Source organism: Engystomops pustulosus, chromosome 6 (assembly GCF_040894005.1).
Source record: "Engystomops pustulosus chromosome 6, aEngPut4.maternal, whole genome shotgun sequence".
Lineage (NCBI taxonomy): Eukaryota > Metazoa > Chordata > Amphibia > Anura > Leptodactylidae > Engystomops > Engystomops pustulosus.
In genome coordinates, this window is record NC_092416.1 from 10649886 (window position 1) to 10664309 (window position 14424).

Here is a 14424-nt window from a genome sequence, read left to right on the forward strand (position 1 = left end):
CCAGTTTATGTTTTCATTGATACCATCTTGGTGTTCATCATGATTATTGGTCTTCACATGTTTATGGATCTGTTTATTGTTATTTGAGGTTAAGGGAAACGGGGAAGGGGGGGGGGGTTTATACTATATTTAGCCCTGTAAGATTCCTGTACCCAAGTGCTGATCAGAGGGTCCTGGTATCTGATTGATGCTCACAGGTGACTTCAAGATGGTGGTTCCTTTGTGCCGTGTGCCACTTTAGCAAATAAAAGGTTCCCAAGATCAGTGCAAACAGTGATTTCAGATCTGATCAGCCGATGTCTGCATTATGACACAGTAGACACCCACCACATTCTTATTACATTCTGAATTGGATGACACTCATCTATTTTTGTGTTATACTTGATCATTTTAAAAAAGCAAAAAGTGTTTTTGCTCACTTCCTCAGTCTTAGTTTAAAATATCACAAAGTTACTTCCCGAGCCTCGTCAAAAGCCTCTTACTAAACCAATTCCCTACACTGTACTCACGAGATACAAAGGCATCGAAACAGCACTGTCTACAGTTGGGAATCTGTTCCAATATACACTGGCTTGACATTAATCCTGCTTCCTCTCATTAGACTATTTGAAAATGTCATGCTTGATGCTAAGGGGGCTGCCTTACAAGTTAGTCAAGAGGCAAAGTTTTTATTGTCCCATCCTGGAAAACATATTTGCTTATTTCCCAGAATCCCACAGTGGAGCATCCATGGCTATACACACCTGCAGAGGAGGCCTAAAAAAGACAAAGGGGCAGATTTACTTACCCGGTCCATTCGCGATCCAGCGGCGCGTTCTCTGCGCTGGATTCGGGTTCGGCCGGGATTCATTAAGGCAGCTCCTCCGACATCCACCAGGTGGCGCTGCTGCGCTGAAGTTCCCCGGAATGAACTCAAGTTCACCAACCTATTCCTAGTGAAGGTAAGTGCAAGCTCCGCGACACTTTTTTAAAAAAAATGCGGTGGTTTTTCCGAATCCGTCGGGTTTTCGTTCGACCACGCCCCCCCCCCGATTTCCGTCGCGTGCATGCCAGCGCCGATGCGCCATAATCCGATCACGTGCACCAAAATCCTGGGGCAATAGAGGGAAAATCGTTGCAAATCGGAAATATTCGGGTAACACATCGGGAAAACGCGAATCGGGCCCTTAGTAAATGACCCCCATTGTCTTCATGAATCTTCCTCTCACCCAGCTAAATCAGTTAACTAAATTAGCTACATCAGTTAACTGAAAAGACATCAAGAATGCTGTCTACATTTGGAAATGTGTGTGATAAATGATAATCTGATATATGATTGGCTTTAATCCTGTATCATGTCACTAGGCTCGTCCCATCCAGGAAAATATGTTTTCATTTTGTTTGAAAATATCCAATACAGTTAAAAATGCCCCACCCCATTGTTCATTGGCTTCCAAGTCTCAATGTCCTGCACATTATTATTGGTTAGAAGTTTGATTATCTTGCGAGTCCCTACTTCTTTTTTGTAGACCCGTGTCCAGCATTAAAAAATCATGAGACCTTTTTGTTTCACATATTTATTTTGAACACTTCCGCCCATCACACATTGTGCTGACTTTCTAATAATGAAACCTAAATTATCTTACAAGTATGATGGTGTCTTCAGATCTGCTTCTTCAAGGCCGGTTTAATCAACCTGTGGTTTTCTGTGTTATTTCCTCTGTCTCTTCTGGATGTTCTTCTGTGTAGACAAATGTAGACCATAAGACCAAGGAGGCTCAGGACATAGGGTGACTTCTCCTAGATGTATGATTATGTATAGTGAGGACTTGGAAGCAGGATGGGAATGTCTAATAATCAGTCCATAAGGACTGATCTACGTCATGTGGTCTGGAAAGTGCTATGGAGAAGTGGTGGTGGAGGAGGAGGAGTTACTGGAGGTCTGAGGCTCAGCTGTATCTGGGTGGTGATGTGACTTGGCAGGAGGCGAGGCTTATCGATGGTAAGTCAAGGACTTGTATGCAACAGAAGAAAACTCTGCCCTGATGCCATTTATACTTTTTACCAGAAGTCAGAACTATAGGTAAGTAGTTAAGGTGATTAGATAGTAGAAACCTAGTATTTAGGTATCTGTCTGCTGTCGAGTTTTCTAATTTGGAAAACAAATTGTTTTGCCCCTTCCTTTGCATCAAAACTGTAAAGTTCTAGATGGGATTTGATGGAGGTTTTTTAATTTACTAAAAATGATCTTTCTTATTCTAGTTTCTTTTTTGTCTCGTTTCTTAGTCTAATTTGTCGGATTTTCCTTGGGTTAAATTGCACCTGTGTCTGTTAGCCTAACATTGCTTCCTGGTGTGGAGGATGTGACTTTATTTAAAAAGTTGCAAATTCTTGTGCATAAAAATTTTAAATTAGTTGTACTGCTTCTTACTGCCAAGTTCACCACCTGAGACCAGGGGAGAACAGGGGAGACCAGGGGAGACCAGGGGAGACCAAGGGAGACCAGAGGAGACCAGGGGAGACTAGGGGAGACCAGGGGAGACCAAGGGAGACCAGAAGAGACCAGGAGAGACCAGGAGAGACCAGGGGAGACCAGGGGAGACCAGGGGAGAACAGGGGAGACCAGAGGAGACCAGGGGAGACCAGAGGAGACCAGGGGAGACCAGGGGAGACCAAGGGAGACCAGAGGAGACCAGAGGAGACCAGGAGAGACCAGGAGAGACCAGGGAGACCAGGGGAGACCAGGGGAGAACAAGGAAGACCAGGGAAAAACAGGGGAGACCAGGGGAGAACAGGGGAGAACAGGGGAGACCAGAGGAGACCAGGGGAGACCAGGGGAGACCAGAGGAGACCAGGGGAGACCAGGGGAGACCAAGGGAGACCAGGGGAGACCAGAGGAGACCAGGAGAGACCAGGAGAGACCAGGGGAGACCAGAGGAGACCAGGGGAGACCAGGGGAGACCAAGGGAGACCACAGGAGACCAGGGGAGACCAGAGGAGAACAGGGAAGACCAGGGAAAAACAGGGGAGAACAGGGAAGACCAGGGAAAAACAGGGGAGACCAGGGGAGACCAGGGGAGATGGCCAGCTGGATCCGTTAGATAAAAAAAGTGAAGCCATCGAGTTGTGATTCAAATAAGAAAAAGTCGCAGACAAATGCACAAATTCACCAATGCTCAAAAATCTTTGACTTTTTCGTTATAAGAAAAAAATAAGAAAAATAAATATAGATCTCCCCTATAGGTGTGGTCTTCATATGTGCAAGAATATAAAAATAAGGTAATATTTTTGGGACTCCTTGAAAGGGCTCCATTCACACTTCTTACATAGAGGCTCTGACTTGTCAGAGATCTTACTTAAGGAGAGGAAACAAAGCCAAAAGTCCTTCACATTTAATGATTACTTCATTCGTTTACAACAAGATTTATAACTTTTTTGCCAAATGGCAGTGACTAACGCTGAGGACAGGAATGTCCCCACATGGGGCAAATAACTTATAAAAGGACAATCTGGCCAAATTGCATGTAGAACATTATTTGGTTATAAACATAATGTCCAGCTGGGTTCCAGCACCTTCATTGGATGACAAGGGATAATGGATGGGTTTCTCTATCCATGTCCATCTGGGGTAGCGGTTGGCACCCCACTACCTATAATATTTGGAGCCAAAAATTGTTGTAATAAAGCAATTGATTTTTTTTCTCTTCCATTTGAGTATATTTGTACTATTGCTCCACCCATCCCTATTCCTGTGACTATCTGAAGACACCAGCACCTCTCAGGACCGATGTTGGCTATCATCTAACTTCACATCCCATTAACCTCTTTCTGCCCAGGCCTTGAAAGGCTTTTATGACTAAGGTAATTTTGGCAAATTTTCCTTCTTATTGGTCTAAGGGACATAACTTTCTTTTTTCCGGCATTATCGTAAAAATGTGCAGTGTTTTCTTTTATTTGTGATATATAGGGATAGTTTTTTATGTAATGCGTTTTATATATTTTTTTCCGTTCTCAAGTTAACTCAAAATCACCCTTATAAATGAATTTCCTGGTGTTTGATGGTCGTTTTTTATCTATAATATGTATAGTCTCGGGCAAACCAGCGACTGTGGCATTGTTTTATTGAAGTGTAGCAAGGGATTGTTTTATTTTATTGGGAAATATAAAGCTTTATTTTTAAATGTTTATAAATATTGTGTGTTTGTTCTTTTTTAACTTTATATGTCCCCCATGGGGGACATTTCACTTTTTTATAAGAGCTGCAAGAGCGATGTCTGGTTACAGTGGTACTGGGTCTGATCAGGCAACAAAAATTTCCCCTGATAAAGATATTGGTGTCCTCAAGACCTTTGAAAGCCATGGTACAGCACAGAGCAGGAAATTACTACTTGAATTGCTGTGGCGGCACTTTGCTATATATACCGTATATACTCGAGTATAAGCCGACCCGAGTATAAGCCGAGACCCCTAATTTTACCACCAAAAACTGGGAAAACCTATTGACTCGAGTATAAGCCGAGGGTGTAGTATACAGCCAGCCCCAAGTTGTATACAGCCTGCCCCCCTCATGTATACAGCCTGCCCCCTCATGTATACAGCCTGCCCCTCATGTATACAGCCTGCCCCCTCATGTATACAGCCTGCCCCCTCATGTATACAGCCTGTCCCCTCATGTATACAGCCTGTCCCCTCATGTATACAGCCTGCCCCCTCATGTATACAGCCTGCCCCCTCATGTATACAGCCTGCCCCCTCATGTATACAGCCTGCCAGCCTGCCCCCTCATGTATACAGCCTGCCCCCTCATGTATACAGCCTGCCCCCTCATGTATACAGCCTGTCCCCTCATGTATACAGCCTGCCCCCTCATGTATACAGCCTGCCCCCTCATGTATACAGCCTGCCCCCTCATGTATACAGCCTGCCAGCCTGCCCCCTCATGTATACAGCCTGCCCCCTCATGTATACAGCCTGCCCCCTCATGTATACAGCCTTCCCCTCATGTATACAGCCTGCCCCCTCATGTATACAGCCTGCCCCCTCATGTATACAGCCTGCCCCCTCATGTATACAGCCTGCCAGCCTGCCCCCTCATGTATACAGCCTGCCAGCCTGCCCCCTCATGTATACAGCCTGCCCCCTCATGTATACAGCCTGCCCCCTCATGTATACAGCCTGCCAGCCTGCCCCCTCATGTATACAGCCTGCCAGCCTGCCCCCTCATGTATACAGCCTGCCCCCTCATGTATACAGCCTGCCCCCTCATGTATACAGCCTGCCCCCTCATGTATAAAACCTGCCAGCCTGCCCCCTCATGTATACAGCCTGCCACCTCATGCATACAGCCTGCCCCCATGTATGTTGAGCACATTTAAAAAAATAAACTTAATTCTCACCTTCCGGCGATACTCACCCCCGATCCTCTGCGGTGGCTCTCGATCCCCGGCAGCGTCTTCTGTCTTCTCTTGCCGGCGGAGGCGCGTCCATGCGATCTCCCCGGCGGAGCTCACTATGATGCGGCGGTGTCGCCGCTGATGACGTCACACCGCTGCATCATAGTAAGCGCCGGCGGGGAGATCGCATGGACGCGACTCCGCCGGCAAAAGAAGAAAGAAGACATCCGCAGCCGGGGATCGAGAGCCACCAACGAGGATCGGAAGCCGGCGCCGTGGATCGGGGGTGAGTATTGCCGGAAGGTGAGAACTAAGTTTATTTATTTAATGTGCTGAACTTCGGGAGCCGCCGCCGGGTATCGGGAGCCGCCGCCGGTGGATCCGGGCACCGGAGGGTGAGTATTAAAATTTATTTTTTTTAATTGACTCGTGTATAAGCCGAAGTGAGGTTTTTCAGCACATTTTTTGTGCTGAAAAACTCGGCTTATACACGAGTATATACGGTAAGTGGGTTTTGGGTTGCAGTTTGGGTACTTGGTCTCTAAAGATTTCCTCTTCTTCCTCTTTCTCCTCCTCATCCTCCTGTTTCAAAGCTGTTTCCTGGCTTGACAGTGCAGTAGCAGACCACTGGTTCTGGAAACCACTTTTCGAGCCTTGTGTTGGCGCTGACCATATTGCTGTTATATTGGAAGCAGTGCAGCCCTGAACAAATGCCCCTCATAGAGGCCCAGTTATTGGTCGTGAAGTGCTGCTGCTCAATACTTTGAATCACCTTTGCGTTCTGGTGCTGGAATTTCACAATTAGCTTCTGCTGCTGACACACCCATTCCATCATATGAAAAGTGGAATTCCACCTAGTCAGTACATCACATACATGGCCAAAGTTCCTCTGCAGAGCAGATAGACGAGCAGCAGCAGATTGTGAGCACCGAAAATGTGAAAACACGGCATGTACCATAAAGTGCAGCTCCAGCAGGTGTCTAGAGATGGCCACAACTTGCCGGGCTTGATGTTTAGTGGCAGCAAATACGGATCTATCTGATCCTAGTCCATACCTCCCATGCATCTGCTCTTTTACCCAGATGGATAAGTTTTACAACAACCTGCTGCCATTTCCCCATGGCTTTGCTAAAGATGGTGCTGTTGGAGCTGCACTGAATGGATGAGAAAGGAGGGAGTGGAGTAGCAGGCAACTGGAGGCTAGGAGTGATGTCAGTCAATCCCGAGTGAGGCAGAATGTGATCCAGAGTGCCTCCGGACCACCTGCCAATACATGTACCCATTGGGTAGTTAAGGAGATGTAACATCCTTGCCCATCCTTACTGGTCCACATGTCAGTTGTGAGGTGCACATCAGGACTTATAGCTTTGACCACAACTTGTTGGTGAAGGGCTGGGATCGCCTGCCAAAAATAGTCATTGTGGCTGGAAAATTCAAACTGTGGGACAGACATCGCCATTAGATCATTAAAACTGTCAGTCCCCACAAGCCTGAATTTCAAAATGCTCCTATTTAGTAACGGAGCTTGTGCATGTGATGGGCCAAATGTTTACTTTCTCTCCATGATTTGGTTGAGGTAGAGCTGAATGGATGGTGTGGACAAGCTCCGTGATGGTGGTGGTGGTGGTAGTGGTGGCAGCGTCACATCCTTTGTTTTTCTGATTCATATATTAGTGCATGCTTTTCACTATCAAACTTTTCTGATTCACGTATAAATGCACACTTTTCACTGACAACAACACTTCAAGTATTACAGTGCACTATTCATACTTTCTTATTCAAGTGTTAGTGAATGCTTTTAATTGACAAGTGAAAACACTTTTCTGATTTCTGTACTTGTGTGCACTTTTCAATGGCAAAAACTCTTTTCTTATTCATATATTACTGTGCGCTTTTCTAATCACATATTAGTGTGCACTATTTACTGACAACAAAACTTGTCTTATTTATGTATTAGTATACACTTTTCACATTCACATATTAATGAGTGCTTTTCACTGACAACAACATTTTTCCAATGCACATATTAATGAGCATTTTTACTGAGAACTAAACTTTTCTTATTTACATATCAGAATGTGCCTTTCATTGACATTCTGATTCACAAATAGACATTTGTCAACACACTGTGGTTATAGTCAAGTGTGTAGAACGCATAGTCAACCAATGTGCTTCAGCACTATTCACTATTTGTTCTACACACGTCCTTTTTGTACAGTGCTTTGCCAATAGATCCTTTTTTTTTGCATCATACCAAAGTGATGCACGGTCTATTATTGTTTTGGGTGATATTGGGGTTGGATATGCCTATTATTAATCTTATGTGCCCATCATTTACTTGAAAATTTTCTGATTCACAACTTATTGTACACTAATCACTGAGAAGAGCACTTCTATGATCTACGTTTTTAGCATGCTATTCACTAAGAAGAGACCTTTCATGAACTACGTATGAGTGCGTGCTATTCAATGACAGAAGCAACATTATAGTCAAGGAATGATTGATGATGATATCTGGAGCTGAAAACTAAACAGAGACTGGACCTTCAAGATCTTACTAGATGGTGCAGTACATGCTAATAAACAGGTTTGGCCTTTGCAAGTATTGCTGTATACTACTCTATAATCATTAAAAATATCCCAGCACTGATTAAAATCTTCAGAGTGCCCTTATAAGGGCTATCAGATTTTTACCTGTCCCTAATAATAGGAGCAAACATATAAATGCGCATACAGTGCAACTACTTGTTAGATATAATAAAATCAACAAATGAATACAGTACTAGATGGGTGCAAATTGTAAGAACTGCTGCCAGTTTTTCAGCTGCCAGACAAGTAAGTCTTCCCTGTCACCTTTTTGGGTCTCTCAGAGTCTGCTAGTAGGTTTCTGATAGCGGGTTTTCCCTTGTCAGGGCAGTATATCTTCGTAGACAGGGCCATATCCCACAGGGACGTCGCAGGGGTAGGTCTCCACCACTTACCCAGTCTGACAGCTAGCGACAAGACTGGTTGCGGTTTGCGCTTTTATTTGGTCACCAGGTTCATGAGTGCCAAACCTGTCAAATTCAGTTATGACCCAAATTGTGCGTTTCAGGTTCGCTCATTACCATCTATAAGTTTTGTAAAATTTGTAGAGACACTATCTTAACCCCTTAATGACCGCCCTATCGGCTTTTTACGGCGGTCATTAAGGGTACTTCTTCTGACGCTTACGCCTTTCTACGGCGGCGCGTCAGAAGAAGATTTCGGGACATCGGGTCTCGCTGGTGCCGGTGTCGGGCTGTGATCTTACAGCCCAGACCCGGCACTAACACCCAGGATCGGAAAAACATTGTTCCCGGGTGTTTAACCCCGTATACGCTGCGGTCAAGCATGACCGCGGCGTGTAAGCGTGTCCCACGTGGATCGGACCCCCCCGGTGTGCTTACTGGGGGATCCTATCCCTCCTGCCGCAGCCCCGGGTTCCGACGAGTGACCTGGGGCTTCCAGCTCCTCTACCCGCCGGGTTCTGCCTTCCTGGCAGAACCCGGCTGTAAGTAACTGAGCATGCGCAAGTGTATTGCAGTGTAAAGGCTTGAACAAGCGATCGGACGATCGCTTGTTTAAGCCAAGAAGTAGAAAATGTAAAAAAGTAAAAAAATATATAATATATAATTAAATAAATAAATAAAATAAAAGTCCCATAATCTCCCCAGTTACACATGAAATGCAAATAAAATATATAAAACACAAAAACACGTACATATTTGGTATCACCACGTCCGTATCAATCTGTACAATAAATCTAAATCAATCTTGAACCCGCTCGGTGAACGACGTAAAAAAAAAAACCTCAAAAAACTTCCCGTAATATACAATTTTTCATCAAACACCATCACAAAAAATGTTCTAAAAAGTGATCAAAAAAAGTTACGGTACCTAATATGATACGACTGAAAAGAACAACTCCTTTTGCAAAATATAAGCCCCCAACAAGGTCTGACAACAGAAAAATACAGAGGTTATGGCCCTAAAATTTGTCAATAGTAAAAACAATGCGATATTCTCCAATATTGGTTTTGCTCAGGAAAATTGAGCAAAGATGAGAAAAACTATATAAATGAGGTATCACCGCAATCGTAGTGAACCAGAGAATAAAGATAAAATATTATTTTTATGTTACGGTGAGGGGGGGGGGGGATGCTAAAAATCCAAAATAAAAATTGATGATTTTGTTTGTGTCCCCCTTGAAATAGTTAATAAAATATCATGAATAACTATAGACCCCCAAAATAAATTATCTATACATTGTATCTCATCCCGTAAATAATAAGCCTCATATGTTCACATTACCAAAAAAAATAAAAATGTATAGGTCGTACAATGTGACAATACAAATCTGCTGTGAATGGCGCCTCCATTCATCCTATACTCGGCCGTGCGCCCGTACAGAAGTTTACCACCACATATGGGGGATCAGCACTCGGGAGGAATTGGGCATCAAACGTTGCAGAGCATTTCATCATTTAATTTATTCTGAAACAGTTTGGCCTAAATGAATGTATTTTCCAAAAAGATTCCATAGTTTCTAAATCGCAGGTCCATATTGTTTTAACCCATGTGAAACACTTAAAGGGTTAATGGACTTAATAGAAGTTATTTTACATATGTTGAGGGGTCACGTTTCTAATTTATGGGGTGTTACTATTATTTAGGCCTCTCAAAGTCACTTGAAAGCTGAGTTGTCCCTCAAAATGTGAGTTTTGGCAATTTTCATGAAAATGAGAAAAATGGCACCTAAAGTTCTGCGCCTCATAACATCCTAGAAACATGGGAGGACGCATAAAATATCATCCCAACATAAAGCAGATATTCCGTAAATGTTAATTATCAAGCTTTTTGGGTAGTTTTACTTCCTGTCTGGAAAGCAGAACATTTCAAACTTTTTTTACAAACTTTTGCCAAATTTTCACTTTTTTTCAGAACGAATCACAAAACTTATCACTTAAATTTTGTAACTAACATGAAGTACAAAGTGTCACGAGAAAACATTCTCAAAATCACCTGGATATGTTAAAGCGTTCCGAAGTTATAACCAATTATCGTAAGACAGGGCAGATTTGAAAAATCTAGTCTGGTCATTGAGCTGAAAACTAGTGTCGGTGATAAGGGGTTAAAATAAAGAACATTATAGAAGTTTTCTAGAAAATGAATAAGAAATGTTGGTGAACCAGAAAGACGCTGCTGCTACAGATGATGTGACAACTTTGCTTATTGTGCATGCACAATGCTTTTAGGTTTAGTACATATACAAGTGGTCCCCTACTTACAGACAACCCGTAGTTAAAGACGAATCCCTCTGGCCACTGTGACCTCTGGTGACCTCTCTGGATGTTACTATAGTCCCAGACTGCAATGATCAGCTTTAAGGTGTCTGTAATGAAACTTGGACGCATTGCAGCTAAAAATTTTTAAAATCCAATTGTCACTGGGGCAAAACAATATTTTGTCTGGAGCTACAATTAAAAAATATACAGTTTTGACTTAAACGCAAATACTACTCAAGAACAAACCTATGGAACCTATCTTGTACGTAACCCGGGGACTGCCTGCATACCGTCCAGCAAGGGCAAACATTTAACTACCACCTAGAGTTACCGCATTTTTCAGATTATACGGCGCACCATCAATAAATCCCTGTTAAAATGTCTAGGTTCATATATAAGGTGCACCTGATTATAAGGGTGAATGACCAGCAGGTGGCAGACCTGTGCACAGTTCAAGGCAGCTGCTGTCTGTAAGTACAGTTCATATATAAGGTGCACTGGATTATTAGGTGCACCTTTGATTTCTGAGAAAATCAAAGAATTTTTTTGTGCGCCTTATAATCCGAAAAATATGGTAAACAAGCCCCACCAAGCTGACAAGGAAGTTGGATGGCGTGAACTTAAAAGAGAAACCAGCATGATAAAATATAAAACACCCATTTGGTTATTTAGTAACATGACATCATCAAAAAGAGTAAATGCATCTCCAGTACTATAAGTTCATATAGGTAGACAAAATAAATACGAACCATATATAAACTCCTATACATCAAAGATCAATATTAAAAAGGGTAAAACAGTAAAAAAGGCAATAACAAATTAAAATAACAAAATAAAAACATACCGCGGGTTTATACTGATTATATTGCCTCATTTAGCCCATTAGGTGTTAAACTACAGTGGGTAGGTTATCCTTACTTTGTTTCATTGCAGCCAATTGGTAAGATCAAAAAATGTTTCTTCTGATCTGCCTTGGGATGGTTCTTCTCCTTCATTGGAGTCCAACTGTGTTTTATTAAATTGATTGGACCTCACAGCTCACTGTGCATGTCAGAGCATATGAGAATTATGAAGTCAAAGGAACTGCCCGAGGAGCTCAGAGACAAGGCACAGATATGGCAAAGCTAATAAAAGAATTTCTGCAGCATTCAAGATTGCTAAAAGCACAGTGACCTTCATAATCCTTAAATGGAAGAAGTTTGGCACAACCACAACTCTCACTCGACCTGGGTTCAGCCAAACTAAGCAAACGTGTGAGAAGAACCTTGGTGAGACAGAACCTCAAGACCCCTGTGGCTGAGCTCCAGAGATGCAGGAGGGAGATGGGAGTCACCTATCACTGCAGCCTCCAGCTGTCGGGGGCTTTATGGTAGAGTCCGAAGCTTCTCCTCAGTGCAAGACATATGAAAGCCGCATTCAGTGGGCAAAACACATGAAAAACCAGGTGCCACTCATCACCTGCCAAATACAATCCCAGAAGTGACACATGGTGGGGACAGCAAATGAGACAAAGAGAAAAAAACTTAAAGGGGTCTGCATACTTTCTACACCAACTGTATTTAATGTAGAGATCCTATACCAGTGGCGGCGAACCTATGGCACGGGTGCCAGAGGTGGCACTCAGAGCCATTTCTGTGGGCACTCAGACCATCGCTCCAGGACAGAGTTCACTAAATAGGACCAAATCCACCTGCACTCCCAGGCAACTTTCATTGGCTGTTTGGAACTGCAATGACTTAGGAGGTCATCCTGCTGGACCCACCATTCTTCTACAGAGAGACCCTGGAGAGAAGCTACAATGAGTCTGAATTTGCCCTCCTTCTTTCAACTGTATTAGTGGCCTCAGGGGGTCGATACGATTGAAAGATGAGGAAGAACAGGTGCAGTAAGTTACTGCTTAAAATGCCATGTTGGCACTTCATGGTAAATAAGTGAATTTTGGTTGTAGTTTGGGCACTCGGTCTCTAGAAGGTTCGCCATCACTGTCCTATACCATTTCCAGTTCATAAATTACCTAGTTTATCACCTGATGGTCTCTGTAAACAGAGACAGCAGAACCAGAAGCAGTTGTGGTGGCTGAAAGCTACATCCAAGGCTCCTATAGAAGGGAATAGAAACTATAGATGCAGGTACAGCTTCCTGCCCCTACCTAGGACATGGAGTCAACTGCCTCTGACTCCAGGCCAAAGAGCCCATCAGTGTGGAGACTGAGCGATAGCCCCCCGATGATCACACATTTATGATGTATTCTATCAATAGGCTTTGCTGCCATTCTGATTTCGGGGAAACCCTTTTTTAAAAGTAGAGACATCTATTGATAAGCTGTAAGTGCAACACCAACACCCATGTGCATCTAGAGTACTAAAAAAAGACATCTGCAATCCAAATAAAGCATAAAGTCTCCATCTGATGCTAATATATCACCAAACACACAGTTTGAGTCTAATAAAACAATTTTGTTACAAGCTTCTTGGTTGTAACTAGATGTGCAGTGCTCAGATCTCTCAGGTATGTGCATATGAGGGATCGGCTGATTTACTGATACATGGTGAATTATTTTGACTTCTGCTTTTGTAAATTACATAATACATAACTTTTTGGAAAAAGCTTTATAAAAGCAATTACAGGAAAGATATGATACAGACACGACACTCGCAACACCCTGGTAAGATACTACAATCTATCTGAAGTTGGCTTGAAGGGCTTGTCCAAGACTACCTAAAAATAGCGAGGTGGCCTCGCCCAATGCTTCCGGTGTCCCATGCAGCTCTCTCCGTGCCAAGTCCCTGTTTGTTTACAGGGGCACAAAAGCTCCACTCTTGCAGCTTTCGGCCGGCCTACTCATCACCATGTCCAAGCACCTGCAACACTGTTGGGACAACAGCAAGGTGGGAGCCGGATGAGGTAAGTACTAGTTAATTTTTTTTATGCATCCCACCGCTGGCCACCTTGCAATTTTTAGGTAGTCTCAGAATACTTCTTTAATTGGTCTGGAGCTAGAAATCTTGAACACTTAGATGTCTCCTTTTTAATGTCAATATCAATTGGGTTCTCTCTGTATGAAGGGCCCTAAGGGAATACGATGGGACAACTTTCATTGGACTTATTAAGCTGCTTTATGGAAGTCTGATTGATTTACATTCCACATAGTCTATATGGGTAATGGGAAGTCGGTGGCCATTGGGTTGTAAACTGATTGTTGGGTCTATAGTGGTGGCCAAGTTTATGATGATGATAAGTAATGTACATTGCTGCAGCAAATGCTGAGTTGACTTTTTTCAATGGCCTTTGTTGGGCTATTATCAACATGGCTACTCCGAACCATCCATTTTAGATTCACGCTGAACAGTCTGGGTCTCAAAAGCCCACGCCATAGTACATTTACACCATAGCAATCAGGCAGTTGAATGTTGGCTTCCTGCTGCAGGCTACTGCAATTGTCCCTTTAGAGAAGACTGGAGCATTATCTCTGTTTCTGTAGATATTAGAGGCCACAGCAGGTCAGCCGTCTTGATTTATCCTGGTGATCCCGTAACTGGACCTGTTATTGTCAGGGTTCAGGTAGTGAGAGGCCGTGCTGGGTCTGTCTGATAATCTTCTCTGTAGGCTTTGAGTCTGTAACCAAGCTCCTTTGTTCCCAGGATCACTGGGAATCCAAGTTCAGTGACTACAACCAACATCCTTCAAGGTTCTGGAAGATTTGTCAAGTTTCTTTCGTAATTTGATGTCCTGTAACTGTAACTTTT